Source organism: Mytilus galloprovincialis, chromosome 7 (genome assembly GCF_965363235.1).
Source record: "Mytilus galloprovincialis chromosome 7, xbMytGall1.hap1.1, whole genome shotgun sequence".
Taxonomy (NCBI): Eukaryota; Metazoa; Mollusca; class Bivalvia; order Mytilida; family Mytilidae; genus Mytilus; species Mytilus galloprovincialis.
This window is the reverse complement of record NC_134844.1, coordinates 36,604,567-36,616,822: the sequence shown is the minus strand read 5'-3', so window position 1 is coordinate 36,616,822 and position 12,256 is coordinate 36,604,567. Positions and strand designations below refer to the sequence as shown.

Genomic DNA, 12,256 nt, shown 5'->3' with positions numbered 1-12,256 from the left:
TAGTTGTGTTGTATATCAGAGATGTATGTCTTAACAGTTTTGGCTGATGGATTCTAATTATGGCTATATTAATTTCACATTTCAAATAAAGTTAAGATGTGGTATGATTGCCAATGCGACTCACTCTACACGAACCAAAATGACATAGAAGTCACTTCATAAATCTATAATTTTGAATGAAAGCCAACGATAAATCTAACGGGGTTACAGTATAAGAGTTTGCTTGGATTACTTACCCAATTTCGTCAATAAAACGAACCCTTTGAAAGGTTGGAGGTTCACTTGCTATAATAATAAGATTAACCAATCATTTTGTTCGGCAAATGCCTTCACCAAGTCGGAATAAGACAGTTGTTTATTTCTTATTGATTGATACCGTTACGTTTATTAGTTGTTACATAGTTCCATATTTTAGTTTCCCTTGAGGATCGATGTTAAAGTTATACTTATTTGGAAACGATTATTTAGAAAAAAATTGAAAATGTTAAAATAAGTTTTATTGATAATGGTTGAAAATTTTAACAACTTGATGTGTATTATATCTAAATAAACACTGTAATATTATATTTAAAGTTACCTGGTGCATAATTTAACCCATGTTGTCGCTGGTTATTGTTGAATATTATGTAATGGATATTGTGTCATAGATCTATTTATTCGTTCAGCGTACGTTAACTTGGTTTAGCTAATATTTCTTAAGAGCCATTCTCTGTAAGGACCAAAATTAGTGTTCACACCTATGTCACAGATTTTTACCATTCTTTGTACACATACTACATAACTAATATACTTAACAACTAACACTTTAAAAATTGATTTTGGGCTTTGTTACTATGGAAATGGCGGCCATTTTGATTTTGGGTTTTTTTTTCAATGAAAATTCTAAAAAAAATCCTAAATATCAATGCTTATTTTCCCGTTATCCTGACAGTAATTGATGCAGACACTTATCACATCTCAAAGCTGTTACCTTTGTCTTTTTAAAAATATATTACATATTTGGCTGACAATTGCGTACATATGCTTATTTTCTATTGGAGAAGGGGGTGATTCTGACATTTAAATGAAAACCAGATTTCACCAAAATTCATTGAAGCTTTGAAAAAATTTCCAAGATAGTTTTTTGAAAAGATTGTCAAAATCATAAAGATAAACCCCCCATTTAAAAATTAAAAAAAAATTCAGGGATGTGTTTTTTGATTTAAGAAAAAAAATGTGGATTGAAAACTTGAAAAAATCAACTATGTGTCTATGAATTATCTCCCCTTTATTGTTCTTCTTCATTGAAAACATAAAGAAACAACAGGAAGTACAAGGATTAATGCCCAAAATAAAGTGCAGACGAAATGCAGACACTGATAAAACCATTATAATGTTGGTAAAAATAAGATATTTCAAGGTAGATAGTACTATGGAGTGCAATTTCTCTCTAAAGTTTGTGGATTGTGATAAACTCATTTGATGAACCTCTTGCCAAACACTGAAACAGTGAAACACAGGCAGTACATACATGTACCAAATGTTTGCTATTTTTTCTGAGAATGGTCTTAAACCATCAGTAGCTCTAGATCTTCACATCAATATTGTATTTCAATTAAATGAAGAAGAAAAAACAATTCAAATTGTGCACGTCGCATGTTATGCCAACAAAAAGTTTTCATCCAGATATTGACCACATCAAGGATTCTGGACTCAAGTCGTTACCTTACAGAACTAGCCTTAAACTAGCAAGTAGTGGACCGAGGGAAAAGGATTTTATTCATCTTATTAACTAGACAAGAATGTGAGTAATGAAAATAAAATGAAATTGTCATGCCCCCCCCCCCCCCCTTTCCCCCTTTTATAGTTTGGATTAGTTTATGTAATATTTAGATTTTCATAATTATCATTCATCATTGATTATTTGTTAAACATTCTCAATTACGAAGACAATGCAAACATTTATTTAGTTTCAAAACAGATATATAATTTACAATGTACCTCCTTTCATGACTTTCATGAGTGTAAGAATTGGGGTCCTCTAATTTTTATGTATTATTTACTTTTTACACATTTTCTCAAACAAATACTTATTCTGTACAATTCTAAGGAAAATGATATTATAATCAAAATGTAGATTTCTGTAGTAATTTGATTTCTTTTTAATGTTTGTCCTTCATTCTGAGATTTATAATCTATCTTGTCAGTGGCAGATCCAGAGTGGGGCCCACTGACTGACCTAAGAGTGGGGCCAGCTTCAGTCAAGCTTCAGTGATTCCCTAGACAAGCAACTATTTTTTTTCCTAAAAAGGGGGGGGCGGCCCCCTGGGCTTCCCCTAAATCCGCCTCTGATTGTATTACCTTATTTTGTTTTCCACAGTTATTCTTCTTACTTTTGCATCCCATTATTCTCTATTTTAATTATGATCAATTATGTGTGCTTATTTACAAAATGTATCTCCAATTATTATGTTCATATTTATTTTTTAATTCAATAATTTGCTTATATTAATTATTCTTTGTTTGAAGCTTCTTAAATGATGTGTTCATGGTTTAATCTATTATTTTTACAATTTATGAATTATTTGTTATTGATTTCAAAACAGTACTTTAGCTGTAAAATTGTCAAAACTTTAAAACTCCTATTTTCATAACACCATTGTTGTGAATATAAATATTTGATTTGCATTTAATATCAAGCTCCCCACCCCCTCCCCCAAGATTAAATGTGAATTCTATATCCCTCCTCCCCATCTCTGAGATTTGATCAGGTTTTTAAAACATCCTAAATAATGAGTATCTTTTAACAATGGTTTGAAACTGTAAATAACCGGCTTCCCCCAAAAAAATATATTGAAAAAAAAATTGTATAATGATAGAAAACAGATGAGTACTCTGTTGCAAATAAAATCTGTGTATGGTTTATTACCTTTTACTTTAACATATGAATAATTGGTATGCAATATTACAGCTAATTTCTTAATGCATGTAGAATAAAATTTTGGTTAGCCTGCTTGCTTTGTTTGTATATTGTACACTCATAAGGATAACACCCAATTAAATTCAAATATGATATATAGGTTTAACTATGCCAATATAAATTGTTTAAAGATGTCATTCTTATTTATAAAGCTTGTATAAACAATTATACAAACAAAGCAAGCAAGAAAATCAAAGTTTTACTTTGTAAGCATTAGGAAATTAGCTGTAATAAATCTTGAACAGCAATACATGTATAGACTAACACAGAACTTGTTTCAATGTTTAACTATAGTTTTATAAATAATTGCTATCATTTTTTCCAGCATGTTGTACTTTGTTTCTGAAGAAAATAAGAATAGATGTCAATGATGCAGTACTTGAAGGTGAAATGAGGTAATAATAATATATTGTTTAAAAGTAATCCTTGTTTCTTCACCAAAGGTTCAGCATGTGTTTAGCAATAATACTATGATATACAGGTACATATTTGTCATACAAAGTCTTCACAAACACGGATAGAGACAGGTAGGCTAGAAAAATATATATTAGAGAGTCTTGTCCTTTTCACAAATTGCACCTATTTAAATTTATTTAAAAAATTATACTTAACTGTATCATAGTAAATTTTTTTGTCTATGAAAAACTAATCATTTTAACAAAAATTCAAACCTTATTTGCTGTTTATATTGCTGATTCTTATTTTTATTCTCCATTTATATACGCTGAATCAATTTAATTGTTGTGTAAATAATTATCATTCTTTAAAGAAGATTCTATTTATACTAAGAACTATAATCAACTTTGTATTTTATGCAATTGTTGAGCAATGCTAACTTACATCAAGACAGATTCAGATTCAATATTTTATTATAGTCTCACTACTTGGAATTCATATACAGTACATACAGAGTATATAAACAATATAAGACAGCCAATATACAAATATAAACCAGATGCTCCGCAGGGCGTAGCTTTATACGACCGCAGAGGTTGAACCCTGAACAGTTGGGGCAAGTATGGACACAACATTCAAGCTGGATTCAGCTCTAAATTTGGATTGCGATTAAATAGTTGACACAGCATAGGTTTCTGACAAAGAATGAATGTGTTCTAATGAACTTAAAATTTTTGTTTTCTCTTAGAGCAATTCACTATGCTGTTGAATATTAATCCTCTCAAAAAAATGTTTGAAGAAATTTTCTTTTTTATTTATGAAATTTCAAATGAGAAAAATTGAACCCAATTTTTTTAATCACATCCCCCTTTCCCTTATTCCAAAACTAATCTCAATTAAGATTTCTAATGGAGTTTGCAACAATAACTACTCATTTAAATACATCATAAAATATTAAGATGTAAAAAAACTGCTTGTTATCACTGAATGGTAAAGATTATTTTAATTTATCAGTTGGTAGTAAAAAGTGAATATACATTGTATATTGTATATAACAAAGATTTAAGTTGATTCTGGACAAAGAAAGATAACTCCAATTAAAAAAAAATCTTGCTATTGCACAATATTTTGCAATTAGATATTTCTTGCTTACTATTCTGGACAAAGAAAGATAACTCTAATTAAAAAAAAAATTGCTATTTCACAATGCTGTGCAATTAGATATTTCTTGCCATTGCGCAATACTGTGCAATTGAAAAGACTTGCTATTGCACAATACTTAATATAATAATTTTAGATCCTGATTTGGACCAACTTGAAAACTGGGCCCATAATAAAAAAATCTAAGTACATTTTTGGATTCAGCATATCAAAGAACCCCAAGATTTCAATTTTTGTTAAAATCAGACTAAGTTTAATTTTGGACCCTTTGGACTTTAGTGTAGACCAATTTGAAAACAGGACCAAAAATGAAGAATCTACATACACAGTTAGATTTGGTATATCAAAGAACCCCATTTATTCAATTTTTGATGAAATCAAACAAAGTTTAATTTTGGACCCCGATTTGGACCAACTTGAAAACTGGGCCAATAATCAAGAATCTAAGTACATTTTTAGATTCAGCATATCAAAGAACCTAACTGATTCATTTTTTGTCAAAATCAAACTAAGTTTAATTTTGGACCCTTTGGACCTTAATGTAGACTAATTTGAAAACGGGACCAAAAGTTAAGAATCTACATACACAGTCATGACAGTTAGATTCGGCATATCAAAGAACCCCAATTATTCAATTTGGATGAAATCAAACAAAGTTTAATTTTGGACCCTTTGGGCCCCTTATTCTGTTGGGACCAAAACTCCCAAAATCAATACCAACCTTCCTTTTATGGTCATAAACCTTGTGTTTAAATTTCATAGATTTCTATTTACTTATACTAACGTTATGGTGCGAAAACCAAGAAAAATGCTTATTTGGGTCCCTTTTTGGCCCCTAATTCCTAAACTATTGGGACCTAAACTCCCAAAATCAATACCAACCTTCCTTTTGTAGTCATTAACATTGTGTTTAAATTTCATAGATTTCTATAAACTTAAACTAAAGTTATTGTGCGAAAACCAAGATTATAATGCTTATTTGGGCCCTTTTTTGGCCCCTAATTCCTAAACTGTTGAAACCAAAACTCCCAAAATCAATCCCAACCGTTCTTTTGTGGTCATAAACCTTGTGTCAAAATTTCATAGATTTCTATAAACTTAAACTAAAGTTATAGTGCGAAAACCAAGAAAATGCTTATTTGGGCCCTTTTTGGCCCCTAATTCCTAAAATGTTGGGACAAAAACTCCCAAAATCAATACCAACTTTCCTTTTGTGGTCATAAACCTTGTGTTAAAATTTCATAGATTTCCATTCACTTTTACTAAAGTTAGAGTGCGAAAACTAAAAGTATTCGGACGACGACGACGACGACGCCGACGACCCCAACGTGATAGCAATATACGACGAAAATTTTTTCAAATTTTGCAGTCGTATAAAAACAAGTAACAAGACATCTAACATGAGCGATATTTTCAAATTAACAAAGTTCCATAACTCATCAGTTAAAAGGTAAAATTTGTCACAATCAGAAGTGCTGACATCCATTATTCCTGAGGTTGTGTAATCATTGTTATAAATCTTCCTTTCTCAATTTTATTCTTTAAAGAAATTTTATCAATGCAGACTGTTAATGAAAAGGTGTACAGAAAGCAAATGTTATATAAAAAATAATCATAAAGTGATTGCATAGAATTGAACCCCTAGAAACTATTACTAGCAAAAATAAAAATATATTTTTGCTGAATTATTGCCAATGAAAATTATCTCTACTAGAGATCAAAGAACATAGAAGTAAACAGTATAGGTCAGCTATGATCACTCAAAAATGTCAGAGTCAATATTTTATGTGCCCATAACTGAGTTATATTGTAGTAAGTTACAAATGTTCCTCATTTTTTTTTTTTTATCTTTTCAAAGCCAGATTTATTTGACATATTCCTTAGAATTAACCAGGGGAAATAGCAATTCAACATGATGTCATCAGAAACCTTATATTTTTCAGAGTGATGTAACACAGGCAAGAATTTAAGTGAATGAAACAGCATCACTTCTAAAAGTAGCATGGAATTTTTATCACAGGTATTATTTAGACAGACAGATTAAAAAGTGTTTTGCCTTGTAAATCAACAACAACAGTTTCTCAATCAATATTTTAAAATTGTGTTTAAACGTTTTACTAAACCCCTTCAAACTAGCTATATATAGAATCGCCCTTTTTTTTGGCAAAGGGGGGGAAGGGGGGTATTTATCTGATAAACAATCTGTTGTCCAGTTCCAGTCAAAAACATTTGGGAATCTAAACTTAATACCAAAATGTTAATGCTTACAAGTGATTATAACATCAATTGGCCAAAATTAGAGCCAAATTTTTCTTTTAATTAGAAATATCTATGCAATTGGGAGAAACATGACTCAGAAACATTACTTTTCTATAACTTTTTATAAATTGCTTATTTTTTGACCCATTTCAATGCGATTTTATTCTTGTATTTCGGGGCTTCTTTCATGTGCTGAATCTAAACATGTATTAAGTTTAGGGATTTTGGGTCCCTTTTTTTAAATGGGTCCATTGAGGGTCCAAAATTTAACTTTGTTTGATTTTATCAAAAATTGAATTATTGGGGTTCATTGATATGTCAAATCTAACTGTCTATTTAGATTTTTAATAGTTGGTCCCGTTTTCAAATTGATCTACACTAATAAGGTACCAAGGGTCTAAAATTAAACTTAGTTTGATTTTATCAAAAATTTAATTCTTGAGATTAATTGATATGCCCAATTTAACTGTATATTTAATTTTTAATTTTGGGTCCCGTTTTAAAATAGGTCTACATTAAGGTCCAAAGGGTCCAAAATTAGACTTCGTTTGATTTTTACAAAAAAATAATGTAAGGGGGTCATGCTGAATTTAACCATGTATTGTGATTTTTGGGCCCTGTTATCAAATTTGTCCATATTGAGGTTTAAAGGTTCCAAAACTGTTTAATTTCATCAAACCATTGAATTCCAGGGGTTCTTTGATATGCTCAATCAAACTGTGTATTTAGATTTTTGATTTTGGGTCCCATTTTCAAATTGGTCTACATTACGTTCCAAAGGGTCCAAAATTAAACTTAGTTTGATTTTAACAAATATTGAATTCTTGGGGTTCTTATATATGCTGAATCTAAACATGTGTTTAGATTTTTGATAATGGGCCCAGTTTTCAAGTTGGTCCACATCAAGTTTCAAAATTTAACTTTGTTTGATTTCAACAAAAATTGAAATCTTGGGGTTCTTTGACATGTTGAATCTATTTAGAGTTTGGATATTGAACCATTTTAGCTTAATTGTCAAATGTTTATTCACAATCCAAATTCAGAGCTGTATTAAGCCTGGTTCTGGCTATGCAAATTGGTTAAAAAGAAATTATATGCCCAAGACCTATTATGGTATACAAATGTCCTCCGTCTATCTGTCCAGCGTAAACATATCGCACCATAACATTAGAAGGACTTTTCCAAATTTCATGAAACATAATGTAGTTGTTACTTATAATGGTCAAAATGATCTGTATACGTTTTGGTAAAAATAAGATTAAACCTTTTTGAGTTACAGGACTTTGTAACTAAAAAAGGGGTGTGTTTTTTTTCACATGTCCCGCCGTATCTCAAAAATGATTTATGATGATTGCTTAAAACTGTACAAACTTCTTAGTTATGTTAATCTACAGATCTGTTTACTTTTTGGTGATGATTCAAAATGTTTATATTTTAGAGTTATTGAGTTTTCTGGTATAAAAGGGTTATTTTACACCTGTCGCGCTGTATCTCAGACAGTGTTGATGATTATTGCATAAAACTTACACTTAAGACAAAGGGCGTATCATACACTCATGGCGCAGCAGTTTATTGAGTTCATGTCTGACATGTTGATGACGGATAGACAAACGGACAACAGTATGCCATAATAGTCCTGTAAATGATGTATAAAAAGTGCATAAATAATGCACTCAAAAGTTAACCATGAAAGACACAAAACTATCTTTTGAATTTTGTGTAAGCATCAATCATTAGGAAAAAATTATTTAAACTAGTAAAAATTGCTTATATCTAATATTTGATTAAGTTTTTAAAATAAAATACTTTCTTTTATTTAGAAATAATCCAGCAGTTTCCAGATTATGAATTTCACCATGTTAATGAGTTTTACAAGCAGTTAGAATGAGGTGTTTTTCAGAAGAAGAAATGAGTTCCAAGAATATATATTCTAAAAGTTCCAAATCTGTTTATTGTAATAGATTACTTGAAATAATAAAGAACATTATTACAACTGTTTTTCCACAAAATACAGAAGATGTCCTTCATTCACTGACAATGTAATTGAGTTCTAATAACCAGGAACAGAAACCTCAAGCATTACCAAAAGGTTCATTTTGTTCTTTTGTTGATTCATTGAAAAAGGCTGAATCTTAGCACCACAAAAAAATACTGTCATTCTAGACACAGACCATGTTGTATAATCAAGTTTATCAGATGCTTCCAGACATATCTGAGAATAAATATTATGTGACATCTAGCTGCAAAATAAAACTGATTTCAAGTTTTCTGTTAATCTCTTTTGTTAATGCCAATTATTTTGTCATAGTCGCATCTCAAGTTGCATGTTTTACCTGTAACCTCTAGAAATGTATCCAACTGTTATACAAGTGAGTGGTTTAACTAGCTATAAACCAGGTATAATCCACCATTTTCTACATTAAAAAAAGGTCTGTACCAACTCAGGAATATGAGAGCTGTTATTCATTCTTTTGACATGTTTTAGCTTTTCATTTTGCCATTTGATAAGGGATTTTCCATTGTGAATTTTACCTTACTTTCATTGTGACCAAATCACTACTTTCACTTTAAACAATTTGTTTTTTTCAAATGTTTTACTTTTTCAATATATATATGCAACTGATAGGACCAATTAAATATTAAACATTTCAAAGAAAACAGTAGCCAGAATACTTAGAAAGAAATACCCCATATAATAATTGGGAACTATATTCAAAGGCCATGGAAAAAGGGAATTAATTGTGGTCTAAAGCCAACTGCAATGTTCTTTGTAATGTGTTTCCATAGCAACTGTTATTGATATTCATTTTGAATAATATAAGTTGTGTATCAAAACAATTCCTTATCAGTATGGTTTTACAAAGTTAAATAAGAAAAATTTTGAAATTGACGAATATAACCACTTACTTTCTTTTAATCTGCACAATGCAATTTCAAGTTTTGCCAAATTTCAGAAAATTTTGAACATTTTTTTTTTAAACAACAAAAAACACACAGCCAATTTTTTTCTTGGTAAAAGAGTGATATATGAAGATCATTTTGGGGGAATAACAAATATATCTGACGTTGGGATAAAAAATAAAATCATTTTGAAATTCACTAAAAAATGCCTTTTTCAGCAGTTTGAAAAAATGCAAAATCAGCACTTTTCAGATACAAGTTTTAATGTTTTGAATTGGTTCAAGACAATGTCTGTTTACTTTAATGTGTTATTTCAGACCTTTACTTGTTCAGTATACCTATGATTTAGGCTAAAAATGTATATTTGTTAAAAATAATGAAAGTTGAAAAATGATGCATTTTGAGATTTTGTTACTCTGTTTCTGGGCTTATATATATGGGACCTGTAACCATATCAACAGAAACCCCAAAAACAAAAATGAAAGTTATTTTTGTTATCAGGGCATCATATGGGCTTAATATTGAAAAGATATCGAAAATCTGTGACATTGGTGTAAACAGTCCCTTGAATATCTTTTGTTTTTACAGAGAATGACTCTTAAATATTGAGTTGAGCTTTTTTCAATTTATATTTTATAGTGTGCCTTTAACAAAATCGTCCGTAAATTTATCAAGGGTTTAAAGGATAACACGCAGGTAAACTATTTCTCTCAGGGTAAAACGCCGGTTAGCCATGCCTCTCAGAATATAACGCAGACTAATCTTTCCTCAAAAGAAAAGACGGAGGTTAGCCTTGTCTCGCAGGGTAAAACGCATATTTTTGGTTGTTTTTAAGACCTGACAAGGTTATCTGGTAGAAAATTCAAATGAACGAGAAATGTATTCACGCCAAAGGCAATCACACTGCTACTTACGTTTCGGTGTTAAATATTTTTTTTCAATCTTGAACTGATTTCAATAGTCTCGAATTTATAAAAACACAATTACAAGCTTAACTTAGCTGAACTATTAATAAAAACAGTTGTTGCCTTGAGACAGTTCAATAAGTCTTTTAATCCCGCTGCAAATGTTTGCACCAGTCCTAAGTCAGGAATCTGATGTACAGTAGTTGTCGTTTGTTTATGTAATTATGTACTCGTTTCTCGTTTTTTTATATAGATTAGACCATTGGTTTTCCCGTTTGAATGGTTTTGCACTATTAATTTTGGGGCCCTTTATAGCTTGTTGTTCGGTGTGAGCCAAGGCTCTTAGTTGAAGGCCGTACATTGACCTATAATGGTTTACTTTTTTAAATATTTATTTGGATGGAGAGTTGTCTCATTGGCACACACACCACATCTTCCTATATCTATTTTGCATGATATTCATACATAACGAATGACCCACAGACTAACATTCTAAAGGACGTCTCCGTTACAAAATAGTAAATGTTCGTTTATTTACGGTTAGAGAGAAGCCATAGTAGCACATGTATTATACCGCAGTTCAGTATAAATCTACGAATAAATGCGAATTAGTCATTTAGAATAAAAAGGGAAAGATTTGTTATAGTATAGGGTTATTGCATGAATATTGGGGAATATTGTCCCGAGTAGAATTTTATATTGCACGAGCTTGCGAGTGCAATATATGTTCTACGAGGGACAATATTCCCCAATATTCATGCAATAACCCTTTTATTGTATAGCAATATAATATTTTAAAGTAAAACTTGGTTTAAACTATAATTTAAACGTTGATGACGTCATGAATTTTGAAGATTTATTGCACTAGTGCAATATTAGAATTTATTGCACGCTAACTTTTGGTTACGTTCTGTGGGAAATATTATATTGCTATACAATAAAACAAGTTTATTGAATTAAATTGTCTCCTTTAATATGAGTTTAAGTATGTATACACATATTTGTGAAAATTATCTATTTAAACTCTGTGAAGCAGTTCATTAAGCACGATTTAAAAATCACTTTTCATGTTACCTATCAAATTTCCTAATATATGCTTTAGTTTTTTCCGACTAATGGCTATACCGTGTTTACATATTGAAATAATAAACAACAAAAAAACACAATTGCCAAATATTTGTATTGGAGTAATTAGTGGAGGAATAAAGAAATAGGTAATGTGTCAATATCCTTATATATATAAACCAACTAAAACTATAAAATAAAAATTTATTTCAAATCCGAATTCATTATTCCACTTTCGTTTTTAGAAAATCACAACAGTGAGCTTGACAATATATATTTTATTCTTTACGTTCAGCAGATAATTATATGTATAAATTATTAATTATGAGAATTTAAATATTATTTTTGATTTTTTTTTTATATAAAGTCACTTTCATCGATATTTAAAACCAAATTGAATCCGTATTTATGCGACTTTATAACCTTTGTTGGATAAACTTCGTATATGAAAAGCATGTCCTGCGATTGAAACAAACGTCACCTTAAAGGAAATGAAACTAGAGACGCGGCAACAAACATATACACACCATTATGTGATAATCCGTTTATTTAGATGAAGATCAGAAATATACACTATTTGTTGATACTTTATAGCAACCCCAAATTTTCC

General features: G+C 30.2%; 1 long non-coding RNA gene across 1 annotated transcript; it reads left to right on the top strand.

Moving 5' to 3' along the window:
• Positions 1 to 699: 699 nt before the first annotated feature.
• Positions 700 to 9,039, top strand: LOC143082884 (uncharacterized). The gene is made up of 4 exons (XR_012980495.1): positions 700 to 1,783; positions 3,285 to 3,354; positions 6,460 to 6,536; positions 8,596 to 9,039. It is a non-coding gene; the product is annotated as an uncharacterized LOC143082884 (long non-coding RNA).
• The last annotated feature ends 3,217 nt before the right edge of the window (positions 9,040 to 12,256 follow it).